General features: G+C 41.6%; 1 protein-coding gene across 1 annotated transcript in view; it reads right to left on the reverse strand.

Annotated features, from left to right (window-relative positions):
* Positions 1–721, reverse strand: part of ASAH2 (N-acylsphingosine amidohydrolase 2) — a 103602-nt gene extending 102881 nt beyond the window's left edge. The window contains exon 1 of the mRNA XM_040254682.1: positions 645–721. The gene's annotated coding sequence lies outside the window, so the exon portion shown is untranslated. The remainder of the gene's footprint in view (positions 1–644) is intronic.
* Between the last annotated feature and the right edge of the window lie 14043 nt (positions 722–14764).

A 14764-nucleotide genomic window follows, 5' to 3' on the forward strand; every position in this document is an offset into this window, starting at 1 on the left:
AATAGAATAGAGAAAGTCACTAAAAGTGTTGGGAAAGCCCAGGAGATCCAGATGAGGGGATTCATTTATAAAAAGAACTGAGATTCTAAAGGTTATTTCAGGTCATGCTGCACACACCTGAGATGAAAGTCAAGCTGTAAGAAAGATAAATACCACATTCAAATGTGACTGCTCTCACTCAGGCATTTGGTAAATTTGGAGAAGTTTGTTCTTTAAGCTTAAGAATATGAACCTCGCTTTCCAAAATGAGGTAGGAAAGTGGATTTCTGCCACTTGGCTTCATCCATTCAGCAAATAATTCTGCAAACTCAATCCATATCTCCGAATGTAGATACGATCATTCACAGAAAGAATAGCCAAAATGATACCTTTTGAATCCTACTATTACCATGACATTCAAATGACCTGACCACACAGCACCAGAATTCAGATAAAAATTAAAGAAACTTGGCCAATCAGAAGCATAAATGAGTATTAAGAATCTGTTTCCCTGCCCCTCTATTATTTCATTATAAATAGCAGCTAATAAACATCTGTTCCTTTTCAGTGTGCAAGGGTTCTTGTTTGCAAACATGAACAACCACTGCTTTGTTCTCACGGGAGAAAACAAAACACTATCAATCAAAGCAAAGCTCCGTACGTACCTAGACCCACTGCGGCAGCTGCTTGTTCAGAGCCGCGTGTCACTGCTTCAAGCCTGAGTGCCAGGACGCTTCTGAATCCTCGGCCCCTGCTCTTCTGAGTCAGGCTGCAGGCTGAATGCTCTACCCCAGCAAGCCAAGGCTCACCAACCAACTTAACTACTTACGTGCTGACTCACGCACGGGGCAGGGCGCACCCCAGCTGAGCCTGCCTGCGGGCTGAAGTCCTGCACCATCCTTGAAAGGTCACACCTGGAGCTCATCTCAGATCATTCGTTATCTCACACTGAACTGCTCCTTCCATTCGATTTGGAAAATACTAAATTTTCCCCCCACCGCACCCACCACACACCACTAACAGGAGACTTTGCAGGACAAATCAGCACAGAGATTTAAGTTAGGACCTTGTTAGATGAATGATTTCCCTAGTGGCTCAGATGGTAAAGCATCTGCCTGCAAGGCTGGAGACCTAGGGTTCAATCCCTGGGTCGGGAAGATCCCCTGGAGAAGGGAATGGCAACCCACTCCACTATTCTTGCCTGGAAAATCCTATGAAGAGAAAAGCCTGGTGGGCTCGAGTCCATGGGGTTGCAGAGTTGGACATGATTGAGCAACCAACACTTTGGGCAAGGAGATGCCCCCTCTTTTCTAGAAAGCTTGCGACCGGACAGAGAAACTTGATTATACAGTCACTTTGGTAATTTGGAGAAGCATCTACTAGGACAGTGTTTACATTTTCCCTGATGTCTTTCCCAGGCTAAACCAAACATCAGTTTCCCACACGTGTCTTTGTTTTCATCACATGGTTACTAGGATCCCTAGTGAAAATGTTGTTCATTCTTCTAACCCCTTGGGGCCCAGATCAGCAGGTACTGAAGGCAGGGAAAAGAAAGCAAAGCAAAGATTTCTAAGGTTTGATGAAGTCTTTGAAGTCCATTTCATTCCACCCAGGTCACACACAGAAGGCACAGAAGGTTAGAATTCCTAAAGAAAAGCCATACTGCTTTTCCAGTTATTGGTGGGCCCCTTGAATTAGCAGCTGGTGGAGCAAAAACTTGCTCCCAGCCTAGGTCAAGTCCTTGTTTTTCTTCAGGCTCTAGCTGAGTCTAGCCTAGGAGTCACATGGAGAGGAAGTTGAGGAGAGAGGAGTGTACAGGGAGGGACATTTGTTTGGAAATGACTATTGCAGGCAGGCAGGAAACAGACAGCCAATTGTGTGGGGACTTACTGCCAGAGTTCCCTCTTCTTCCCCCTTTGACTGTAGCTGCAGAGTTGCCAGCTCGGGTTTATCAGCTGCTAATTGGGCTCCAAAGCTCTAGGGCCTCCTTTGCCTAAAGTTGCATCTACCTGGGGGCCTGTAAGCTCCAGCAAAGGTAGTACAAATCCATCTGTGCACAGAACACAGCCTGTAAACTGAATGTGTAATAATAGTGATATTGTAGCAATAGGAGTAGCTACTAGGTTAAATGCTTACTCTCTGGCAGCCAATGAGCTAAATGCTTTACCTATGTTCTGTAGCAAGAACTCAGTAGTTCTTGTTACAGAATCTGTGTTCCTCTCTTCTTCACCTCCCGTGCCATCAGGAATAACCATGCAACTGGAAGTCTGACCAATGAAGAGTGAGCAGAAGTGGTATGTACCAATTCCATTTTCAACCTATAAAATCTTCCTGTGTGTGATCTTCTGGGCTCCAGGCAGATTTGGAGGGAGATACTGCTAGTGACCTTGTAGGTTATGGAAAGAAGGAAGTGAAAAGCCTCCATCAGCCTGAATGACCACATAGCGAGAGCTGCTAACCTTCGTAACGACAGGCATACTTCATTTTATTGCTTCACTATATTGTGCCTTGCAGCTGTTGCAGTTTTCATAAACGGAAGATCTGTGATGACTGTGAAAGGAGCAAGTCTAAAGGAGCCATTTTTCTCCAACAGCATTTGCTCACTTACTGTCTCAGTGTCACATTTTGGTCATTCTCACGGTATTTCAAACTTTTTCGTTATGATCAGTTGTCATGGTGATTTGTGATCAGTGAGTTATCTTTGAAGTTACTATTACCAAAAAAATCACAACTTTCTATAGGTTCAGATCATGGTTAGCAATTTTTAGCAATAAATTACTTTTAATCAAGGTATATATATATTGTTATTTTAGACAGGTTGCACACTTAATAGACTATAGTATATAAACATAAATTCTATGTGCACTAGGAAACCAAAGATTTCATGTGGCTCTGCTTTATTGAAGAGGTCAAAAACTGAACCCACAATGTTTCTGAGGTATGCCTGTGTTTTTAAATATGAGGGAAAAAATTGGATGCCAACCTAAAAATGCATGTTTCTGAATTCTTTTAGAGATATGTAAGCAAAACAGTTTAAAGACCGGTTGTCTATAGAACAAAGACCAGACCCATTAACCAGGTATTCAGACTCACCCAGTCCAAGTCCTTTCCTTTATTTTTGATATTTCTCCTGGTCAGTCTCCCACTCTGGGCACATGGATTCTCTTTACAGTTCCTAAATGTACCTGTCATATCCTACCCCGGCTCAAACTTTTACCCTCGCCCAGCACACTTTCCCAACTACTCCCTGCTGAACTGAATCATACCTTGCTGAAGCAACTTGAAAACGTGGTTGCAAATCCTCTGACATGCCATCCATAGAAAAGTGGGTATCTATGTCATCTTCCCTCTGGAGGGCCAGTGACTGCTTATGTCTGACAACAGAGACTGTAGAAGTGAAGCCACGTGACTTCTGAGGCCAGGTTGTAAAAAGCCGTACAGCATCCATATTTCCTAGAACACTAGCTCTTGGAAATATTAACAAAATTCAACTGAGTACAGTGTAAAGACCTTACTGGGTTTCATTTAGTGATTCATGAATCAGGCAGCATGGAGATTTTGCTCCATATTTGAAAGTCATCACAGACTTTGGAGCCGTGCAGTTGCACGCTCTGGCTTTTAGAAAGCTTACTCTAGTATCCATCACCTGGATTCTATATGAAAGCACACACAATGCATAGGTTTTAATGTGGAGGCTTTTGCAATATCCAAGCAAGAGCCTTAGGCTAGAACGCTAGAAGAGGAAATAATGTTAAGTGGTTATCACATGGATGTGTTTTGAAGGCAGAGTCAGAATCTCCTGTTGGGATTCATAAACAAGAGAGAAAATAGGAGTCAAGAACGATTCCAAAGATTTTTAGAACTGGTAGAATGGAGTTGACCTCTGCTGAGACGGGGAAGAATATGAGAGAAATATGTTTGGTTGAAGAGACTCAAGCACTGGGTATCTGTAAAAATAATTCTGGAGGGATTCTTTAGTTCAAGACCTTATGAAAATGACCAGCAGAGGTTGGTCAGAAATGATCTAATATCTGCAAAGATAATGAGAGAAAACTCTGTCTCAGAAGGTAATAGGATTCTATGTGGTACAAGGGGGACATTTTTGATAGTTATGAATTGGTTTTGATGTGAATTAGAAATATAAATTATAGAGTCAGGCTAAAGCAATTTTTAAAGGAATTTATTGCAAGAAAGGTATTAATTAATAGTACTGGGGAAAATCATATCAACTATTCACTAATGGATGAACTTTGGGACAAACTGGTATATAATTTAATAGCCAATTAATTTAAGTATCTTTAAAGGTCAGTCTCTGAGAAGCCTTAACCATTGAATCTGTTCTGTTCCATCCAAATTCTTACTCATTTACTGTTGACTAATTGTCTTTGGTCATTTCCTCCAAACATAACTTTTTTTTTCACATGAGATTAGTGCAGGAGGGGTGTGTTCTATATCAAAGGCCAAATATAGCATTTGTAGATAATTCTCATTTGGAAGTGAAGTGAAGTTGCTCAGTCGTGTCCAACTCTCTGCGACCCCATGGACTGCAGCCTACCAGGCTCCTCCATCCATGGGATTTTCCAGGCAAGAATACTGGAGTGGGGTGCCATTTCCTTCTTCATCTCATTTGGAGATTATATGTAATTATTCAAAGTGCACTCTAATTGCTGTTCTTGTAGTTCATTTCTGGAAAAGAAGATGTTTTGTTTTTCTAAGTCCTGCCTTAACCCCCATCCTCAAATCCCAGCTAGTGGCCTCTCCTGAGTCTGTAGGCAGCTCCTGTGACACCATGATCTTCAGTGCTTTCAGTTCAGTCCCTCAGTCGTGTCTGACTCTTTGCGACCCCATAGACTGCAGCACACCAGGCCTCCCTGTCCATCACCAACTCCTGGAGTTTACCCAAACTCATGTCCATCAAGTCAGTGATGCCATCCAACCATCTCATCCTCTGTCGTCCCCTTCTCCTCCCACCTTCAATCTTTCCCAGCATCAGGGTCTTTTCCAATGAGTCAGTTCTTCACATCAGGTGGCCAAAGTATTGGAGTTTCAGCTTCAACATCAGTCCTTCCAATGAACACTCAGGACTGATCTCCTTTAGGATGGACTGGTTGGATCTCCTTGCAGTCCAAGGGACTTTCAAAAGTGCTTTAGCCAACAGCATTTCCTGGGAAGAATCCCTTTCTGCTTAGAGTAGGAATTGGAAAGAAGTTATCCCACGAATCCCAGAATATGACCCTACTACTGCACCCCCTAAATACATGTAAGTTATTCACCCTCAATCCTCAAAGCAGCCCCTGTGAAGTAGCTACTATTAATCTACCCAACTCACAACCAACACCCAAGGCTCAAGTACTGGCACAACCTAAGTCACACGGCTGGTGAGTGACACAACTCATTTTCTGCTCCCTACATTTTCACTGTTCAGTGGAGACAACAAGCACTTTGCTGGGTCCCTTTCTCATAGTTTTGCCTCCTCCCCAACTCCCCTCACCCTGCACCCAGGACATCTTGGGGGATATTTTCAGGGATTACTATTTTAGCTAACGATAAGGCTTTTGCCTTGGTGAATGAAGCATACAAACGGAGAGGAATATGGAGAGAGAATACAGAAAAGAAATCTGTGCCAGCAGCGGGGCTGCAAGAGGAGGTTTGGGGGAGACAGAAGCCGAGAGAGAGCTGGAGAAAGAGTGAGGGGTTTCTAATGGGGCTGTCAATTTCACTTTTGTGGAGCACTGGTATGATTTCTTCTTCCTGAAATGTTTGGTAGAATTCACCAGCAAACTCCATGGGGCTTCCAATTTAACTTTTTCACATCTAATTCTGATGGTGTGTGATACAGCCCTATTTCCTCAAGGCCCGTGATATGGGTAATGCTGCTGTTCCATCTGGCAGCCAGCTACTCAGGTATGCTCAGTTTGTGAAAATTAATCTGTGTATACTTTTCTGTGTGTCTGGAATACTTTGGTAGATTTTCTAAAAATAGTTGCACTCTGTTCAATTTTTTTAAGTATCTCTGGTTCAAACTGACTTAATAAGGAACATTGTTAAACCACATAACAAGTCCAAGGAAGGCAGCCCCAGAGTTGGTTACTTCAGCATCTAATAAAATCATTAGGGACCCAGTTCCTCAATGATACTAAGTCAGTTATGCCCTCAGAACTTCTAGGCATTATATCTAGACTCAACCTTGCCAACCTGAAGGGGGTATTTTCAATGTTGGGTCCCTTTTTAAGAGCAAGAAAAATTTCCTGAAAGTATAATAGGTCTGGTAATTTTTTACAGGATCAAACACACCCTGACCCAACAATCCCACACCTGGCTATTTACCTATGAGAAAAGAAAACATATATACACATGGGCTTACCTCAGAGATATTGCAGGTTTAATTCCAAACCACTGCAATAACACAAGTCACATGAAATTTCCCAATGCTTATAAAAGTTATGCTCACACTATCCTATATTAAGAGTACAATAATAGTATTATGTCTAAAAAATGCATATGCCACGATGTAAAAATACTTTCTTGATAAAAAATACCGTCATCTGAGCCTTTCTGGTGGAGAGTTTGAAATATTGCAAAAATCACCAAAATGTTAGACAAACGCATGAAGTAAGCAAAAGCTGTTGGAAAAATGGTGCTAATACTTGATCAATGCAGGATTGCCACAAACCTTCAATTTGTAAAAATGAAGTATCTCTGAAGCACAATAAAGCAAAGTGCAACAAAATGAGGTATGTCTGTATATACAGGCACATATGTACATATATGCACACATACAGAAAACGTATACAAGACTGTTCTGACCTGCCTGATTTATAACATCCAAAATTTGGAAATAGTCTAGATATCAATCTATAGAAGAGTGGATAAACAAACTGTGATATATTTATTCAATGAAATACTAATAAAAAATTATCAATACACATGACAATATGAATAAATCCAAAATTATTATGCAGAGTGAAATAAGTGAGACACAGAGTGCTTACATAGTACATGGTAGGGAAAAAAAATCAATGGCGGAAAAAAAAGGATACATGCCTCTGGAGTGAGAGGGAGAAAGACTGGCCAGGATTGACTGGGAAGGCATAGAGCTCTCTGGGGAGATACTAATGTTCAAGGTCACAACAGGTGTTTGAGTTACATAGGTCCATGCATTTGTCAACTTGGTAAATATGCACTTAAGATTTGTGTATTCTTCAGTTATAAATTTCACCTTGAAAAAAACTGAACAAATTTTGAATTTTGATTAATGAATGCCAAAGTATTTAGGCAGCAGAATTTGTAAAGATAAGAGTAACTGACAGATAAAAAGATAGACAAATGGATTGGTATGTGTTACAGCAAGCTAAAAAAAATTAAGGTAGAAACTGGGTGGTGCCTCCAGGGGTTCTCAAGGTGAAATTCTTCTCAATTTAGTGCACACTTACATTTTCTCATAATAAAATATTGGCAAGGAATGAGTTTATAACAAAAAGGATTTCAATGCCAGATAAATTTGGAAAATATTAATGAAATTTAAGTAGATTTCTTTAAAGGGAAGATTTATTAGAGTCTTAGATACACTGATATGAATGCTGAAATTATACATGTGTGTGTGTGCCCGTGTGTATTTTCTAACTTAGATTTTCTCCAACATCGAAACCAAACTGCAAGGGAAGGGAGAACTGGGATACAGAGAATGCTGCGCTCTCTGGTCCCCAGTGGCCCCTTGCCCTCCAGGGACCACCATCCAATGCCTCTCGTCCCCAAGGCCTCAGCCCCAATTCCACCAGCTCATTTGCCTTCAGTCCTGGGTATATGATACAAGCTGCTCTAAATCAGAACAGAAACCAGCAGGTCTTTCTAGTGAGCTTGGCTGCCTTTCCCACTCTGACCTCCTTTCAGCAATAGGAAGATTGCCATCTATTCCTCATCATTTTTGTCAGATGAGAAAGACCTGGATTCAGACTCCTCTCATTCTCAAGAAGAAAATGGATTTCCCAGGGTCCAAGCAAATTCATTGTTGTTACTGATTTTAATTGGTGATTATGCTCTGAACATCTTGAGAAATTAAGCCAGTTTTGATAACCCAGATCTATGGGAAGCCAAATTGTCACAGTTCTCCATACTTGCCATGTGTTAAAGTGACATTTCTGCTACCTTCCCATCTAATTTTGGTGACTTTGTTTGAATTCAGACTTGTGTGGATGTTAATAGCATGTGGAGGTTATATGTGCTGAATGCATTGACATTTTATCTCCCAAGGAACCATATCACCACCCCACACCCCCAACAACTTTTGCTGTGTGTTGGGTGCAATTGGTGCAGAGGATTGTACAAGAACAAGACCTTCTGGCTCTATTCCTGGCTTCAATTCCTCTGCCTCTTGCAGTGGCTTCCCTCAGGGCTCAGGAAACAGGAGCCCCAGGGGAAATCTCATTAGGCAGCCCCTTGGCCCCAGGGCTCTGAGTGTCCACTGCAAGCTGAGTGAACAGGAACGTGAGCTCTGTAGAATCATCCAGTGTCAGCTCAAGTGCTCAGGAATGCGCTCCAGAATCCAGGGCCAGCAATGCTTCCAAAGCACACATGTGCCAGGAGCACTAATTGGACACAATTCCTTTTAAGCCATTTGCTTTTATATGTTCATCCCTGGAGCCCATGGAGAAACGGAGCTAGCAACTGCCTGCAGATTCATCTGCCCGCCTCTGGTAGGGAGCCTGCAAGGGTCACTGAAACAGTTTGTAATTTTGCCTGCTGTAAAATGGAAGTTTATGCTGCAAACACTCTTGTCTTCTCACTTCTTACCCGTCAGGGGCTTCAGTCACAGCCAAACACCAGCCAGAGGTCAAAAGTCTCTCAGCCAATAAGGTGTATAATGAATACATTATCAAGTGTGGCAGTGATTTGACTGTGTCCTCTTAAAGCCAAAAAAGGAAAAAAAAAAAAAAAAAAAGAAACAGACAAAACCCCTAAAGGCCAATGATTTCAGAGACGACTGCAAAACAAACATTTTAAGTCAGATCATGCATTTTCCAAAATGACTTTTTCCCCACTTGAACCACCATCCTAAAGTATCAGGAAGTTTTCGCTACACATCCCAGTGGGAAACCCAATACTTGCCTTTCCACGGTCACAGGCTCTTCATTACATAAAAGAGAATGTATAAAAGACAGACTGCTTTGGCTGAAACCATCTTTTCCTCTCCTCTCTCAGGCTGATAAATAGTATTAGCAGAAAACAATTCAGACAAATACCAGTTCTCTTAAGTGCCAACAAATCATGGTAGCCATCCATGTTTTTCTTCATTGCTGCCCTGGCTCACCCCCAAAGTGCCGTAGCCACGTGTTCCAGGAAACAAACTCACTCAGAAGGACAATGCAGATGGTGGAGCGCAGTTCATTACACCAGCAGGCCCAAGACAGAGTCTCCTCTTAGCCTAGGACCTCGACCAGTTTTTGTGAAAACCTTATATACCCAAGTGTACGTGCACAAACCCACCTCCCCAAATTCCCTGACAATCAAAGTTAACCCGTGATTCATATGCCTTAAGCCTAGGTAGTTAACAGTGGACAATTATCAATAGGCCTGTGGACATACCACAATAAGCATAATAGAATGTATGATTCTATTCGGTTACACAGATAATCAGGGTATTCTTTTCTGGGGGTCTGGTTTTCCAGTTGGTATGTCGTTTCCATAGATACTGGGCATTATAGCTCAAACTCCACAGTCCGGCCCATGATGGAGTCCTGCTTTCAAGATAGAGCCTGTTCTGTTTCCTCCTTCAAAAGAAGACTAGGTCACACTGTTTCAGAGTCAACCAATTCTTCTAACAACCCACTGTGCACGTACATCAGACATTCAAAATTCTGGGGCAAGTATTTTACCAGAAACGCTAAGATATACGCGCTTCTCTGGTGGCTCAGCAGTAAAGAATCTGACGGCCAGTACAGGAGACCTGGGTTTGATCCCTGAGTTGGGAAGATCCCCTAGAGAAAAGAATGGCAACCCACTCTAGTATTCTTGCCTGGAGAATCCCCATGGACAGAAGAGCCTGGCAGGCTACAGTCCATGGGGGTCTCAGAGTCAGACACGACTGAGTGACTAAGCAGGCAGGTTCAGCTTACTGATAATGTATACTCACTCGGAAGTTCAAATAAAGGCTGAGTGTGGACTTGGTTTTTCTCGGTGTTTCAGTCTTTCTCTGGCTGGGACCAGTCTTTTCCTTGCCTGGGACTTCTTTCTTGGCTCCACAGGGCGTTCATCTCTCTCATTTTCCTCTCTAGAATGACAGTGGTTATCAGTGAGCACTTATCTTGAATGCATGCCACATCACTGCCCCACATTACACCACAACATAAGTAAAATCATCTCTATTTTATAAGGGAGGAAACAGGCTCAGAAATAATTGGTCAAGGCATACAGTGCCTATAAGCTTTCAGAGATGGGATTTGAACACATCTGAGTCCCCAGTTCATGCCCCTAAGGATACACCCTATTTTCTCTTTGAGTTTTTCTTCTGCCCTAGAAAATTACTCCCATTCTTCATAAAACAATGGAGCCATTCATTTATTGACCCTTTCAACTACCATGCCTTTATCAAGTACCTAACACAAATTTAAACAGAAAGAAGTGCTTAGTTTACTCCCAAAGAGAAGGCATTTCCTTTGAACCTGTTATTTTCCTCTACTTCTGCCCCACAGGGTTTTTTCAATTTCCACAAACACCCAGGTACCTACACAATCCATGATGGTCTTCAGAGTCCATGGTTGCATGGTTTGATTCCAAAATGGCACAAAAGTAGATGGCCACATTAAGGGTTTCTAGAGAAAGTGTGATAGCAGACTGTTAAGATCAGGATGTCTCTAGATAAGATCACTCTAACAATGACCTAAACAATCTGTGTCCTTTTAGGAAGCACTCTGGGTTTATATCTGAATGTGCCTTTCTGCATCTAAGAGCTAATGCATCTAAGACTCAAAGTCGAGAGAGAGGAATTGGACACAGATCTAGTTGGGAAATAAAGGCAAGTGGGATATCATGGTTGAAGTTTTTGCTGGAAATAATATGGATTGGGATATCTAAAGAGATTAAAAAAACAACCACCCTTGCTATTTCCTACTCACAAAGGAAAAATGTGTTGGGTTACCAAATTAAAAATATTTAGAACTTGTATTAGTTCAAACTAAAAAAAGGTACTCAGTCAAAGAAATGAGAAGCTACTGACTAAACAAACAGAAAATACTGTACAAATATAAAAAGTAGAACTTGGTAGATATCAATTCAAATATATATATATAATAGTTTAAATATGAAAGATCTAAATACACTAATTAAAAGGCAGAGATTCAACATACATTTAAAACAATCAAATACTATCTATAAGAAACAGATGGTGAGGCACAAGGAGGCCTGGCGTGCTGCAGTCCATGGGGTCAATTCAAATATATACCAATTCAAATACATACACACACAGAGAGTCGGACATGACTGGGTGACTGAACAAATAAACAGAGAGATGAAGATGATATAATAAAGGAGTCACCAATATTCATTGCAGCACTGTTTACAACAGCCAAGACATGGATGCAACTTTAATGTCCATTGACAGAGGACTGGATAAAGAAGATGTGGTACACATATACAACGGAATATTACTCAGCCGTTAAAAAGAATGGGATAACGCCATTTGCAGCAACATGGATGAACAAAGTGTCGTACTGAGTGAAATCAGTCAGCAAAGGAGAAATACGGTATGACATCCCTTATAAGTGGAATCTAAAAAAGAAATGACACAAATGAATTTACAAAACAGAAAGAGACTCACAGACTTAAGAAACAAACTTACAGTTGCCAGGGGGAAGGGACAGTTAGGGAGTCTGGGATGGACAGGTACACACTGCTATATTTACAATGGATAACCAACAAGGACCTACTCTATAGCAGATGGAACTCTGCTCAATGTCATGTGGCAGCCTGGATGGGAAGGGACTTTGGGGGAGAATGGATACCTGTATATGTATGGCCGAGTCCCTTTGCTGTTCACCTGAAACGACAACAACATTGTCCACCAGCTGCACCCCAATACAAAATAAAAAGCTCAAAAAAAAAAAATAAATAAATAAAGGGGTCAGTTCTCTAAGAAAATGTGAACAGACCTAGTATGTGTACACCTGAGAACAGAACATCAAAATGTGTGTGGTTCTGGGCCACCATGGGGTTAAGAGGGCACTCTGGGTTGGCTCCTCTGGGTGCTGGAACCATTCCTTACCCTCACCTGAAATGCCATGCCTGCTCCCTGTAGACACACACCTTTGACACAGAAGCTGTGATACTGGAGGTTCTATAGGCCTCTGGATCTGCACTCCTTCTGTTGCTGTTGTTAAACTTTTGGGGGGGGGGGAGGACTGCCTATTTCACTGAACTCTGCCTAGTCTCCAGTAAGCTTTCCCCAAGAAGTCTCAAGAGATCCTCAAATCTTTACACACAAAAACCGTGATGTGTTAATGGAATAACGGCTCTTATAAATAAGTACTATTCTCAGTGACCAAACGGTGCATATATGCTATTGTGATTAATAAACCACAAATTCTCTTGAGGACCTTTCTAATTCATAAGCATGTGTTTTCTCAGTCATTTGATGCTAAACCATACCACTGTGCCACATCAGGGCTCAAGAACAGGATTTCTGAAACACACGATAAATAGGAACTCTTACAATAAATCCTCACTTCATTCTTCTCACCAAGAGCAAACCGGAGCCATTTGCAACGTCCTTCTGTGCCTTCCTGGAATGCTGCTGCCCAGCCACTCTCTGAACCCTCTACGTCCTCTGGGGCCCAACTCCAGCCTTCTTCTTGTCACTTTCCCTCACTCTTAGTCCACCTCTCACTCACCATGCCCATCTCTGCCCTCCTGTGGGAGCTGGAGTCTGGGCCCTCTGAAGGCAGGCTTTGTTTAAGTTTCTGCTTATTTGTTCTCTGGGCTAGCAGACAGACAAGAATGTTAAGGGGCTGATAAAACAGAATTTCAAGACAGCAGCTTTGATTCATTCAAAACGAGTTTCCCCACCAAAGAGAGAAAAAGTGTGTCAAAATGAAGGGCTCCAAGGAGCATATCCCATTTCTCAGTTAATTGAAAACCTGACTTTTTGTATAGTGGTGGTCAAATTAGTGTTAGCAGGCTGACAAAGGAGGCAAGAATATACAATAGAGAAAAGACAGTCTTTTCAGTAAGTGGTGCTGGGAAAACTGGACAGTTACATGTAAAAGGATGAAATTAGAATATTCCCTAACACCATGCACAAAAACCAACTTAAAATGGATTAAAGACCTAAATTTAAGGCCAGACACTATAGAACTCTTAGAGGGAAATAAAAGCAGAAGATTCTTTGACATAAATCACAGCACATCTTTTTGGATCCACATCCTAATATAATGAAAATAAAAGCAAACAAATGAGACTTAATTAAACTTAAAAGCTTTTGCACACCAAAGGAAACCATAAACAAAATGAAAAGACAACCCACAGAATGGGAGAAAATATTTACAAACAAAGCAACCGACAAGAGATTAATCTCAAACAGCTCATGTAGCTCAAAAAACAAAGAAAAGAAAAAAAGAAAAAAATTTCACTCAAAAAATGGGCAGAAGATCTAAATAGACATTTTTCCAAAGAAGACATATGAATGGCCAAAAAGCACATGAAAAGTGCTCAACATCATTAATTGTTCAGTTCAGTCGCTCAGTCGTGTCCAGCTCTTTGCGACCCCATGAATCGCAGCACGCCAGGCCTCCCTGTCCATCACCATCTCCCTGAGTTCACTCAGACTCATGTCCATCGAGTCAGTGATGCCATCCAGCCATCTCATCCTCTGTCGTCCCCTTCTCCTCCTGCCCCTAATCCCTCCCAGCATCAGAGTCTTTTCCAATGAGTCAACTCTTCGAATTATTAGAGAAATGCAAATCAAAACTACAATGAAGTATCACTTCAAGTAGGTCAGAAAGGCCATCATCAAAAAAATCTACAAACAATAAATACTAGAGAGGGTGTGAAGAAAAGGGAACCCTCCTACACTGTTGGTGGGGTGTAAGTTGGTACAACCACTAAGGAGAACAGTATGGGGGTTCCTTGAAAAACTAAATACAGAACTACCATATGACCCAACAATCCCACTCCTGGGCATGTATCTAGAGAAAACCATAATTCAAAAAGATACACTCCCCCCAACATTCACAGTAGCACTATTTACAATACCAAGACACAGAAGCAATCTAAATCATCATCAGTAGAGGAATGGATAAAGAATATGGTACGTATATACAAAGGAATGCTTTCTAAGGCCCACAAAGCTAGTGGAGGTGATGGAATTCGAGTTGAGTTATTTCAAATCCTGAAAGATGATGCTGTGAAAGTGCTGTACTCAATATGCCAGCAAATTTGGAAAACTCAGCACTGGCCACAGGACTGGAAAAGGTCAGTTTTCATTCCAATTCCAAAAGCAATGCCAAAGAATGCTCAAACTACCGCACAATTGCACTCATCTCACATGCTAGTAATGCTCAAAATTCTCCAAGCCAGGCTTCAGCAATACGTGAACTGTGAACTCCCTGATGTTCAAGCTGGTTTTAGAAAAGGCAGAGGAACCAGAGATCAAATTGCCAACATCCGCTGGATCATGGAAAAAGCAAGAGAGTTCCAGAGAAACATCTACTTCTGCTTTATTGACTGTGCCAAAGCCTTTGACTGTGTGGATCACAATCAACTGTGGAAAATTCTGAAAGAGATGGGAAAACCAGAC

The sequence above is a fragment of the Oryx dammah genome, unplaced genomic scaffold, assembly GCF_014754425.2.
Source record: "Oryx dammah isolate SB20612 unplaced genomic scaffold, SCBI_Odam_1.1 HiC_scaffold_14, whole genome shotgun sequence".
Lineage (NCBI taxonomy): Eukaryota > Metazoa > Chordata > Mammalia > Artiodactyla > Bovidae > Oryx > Oryx dammah.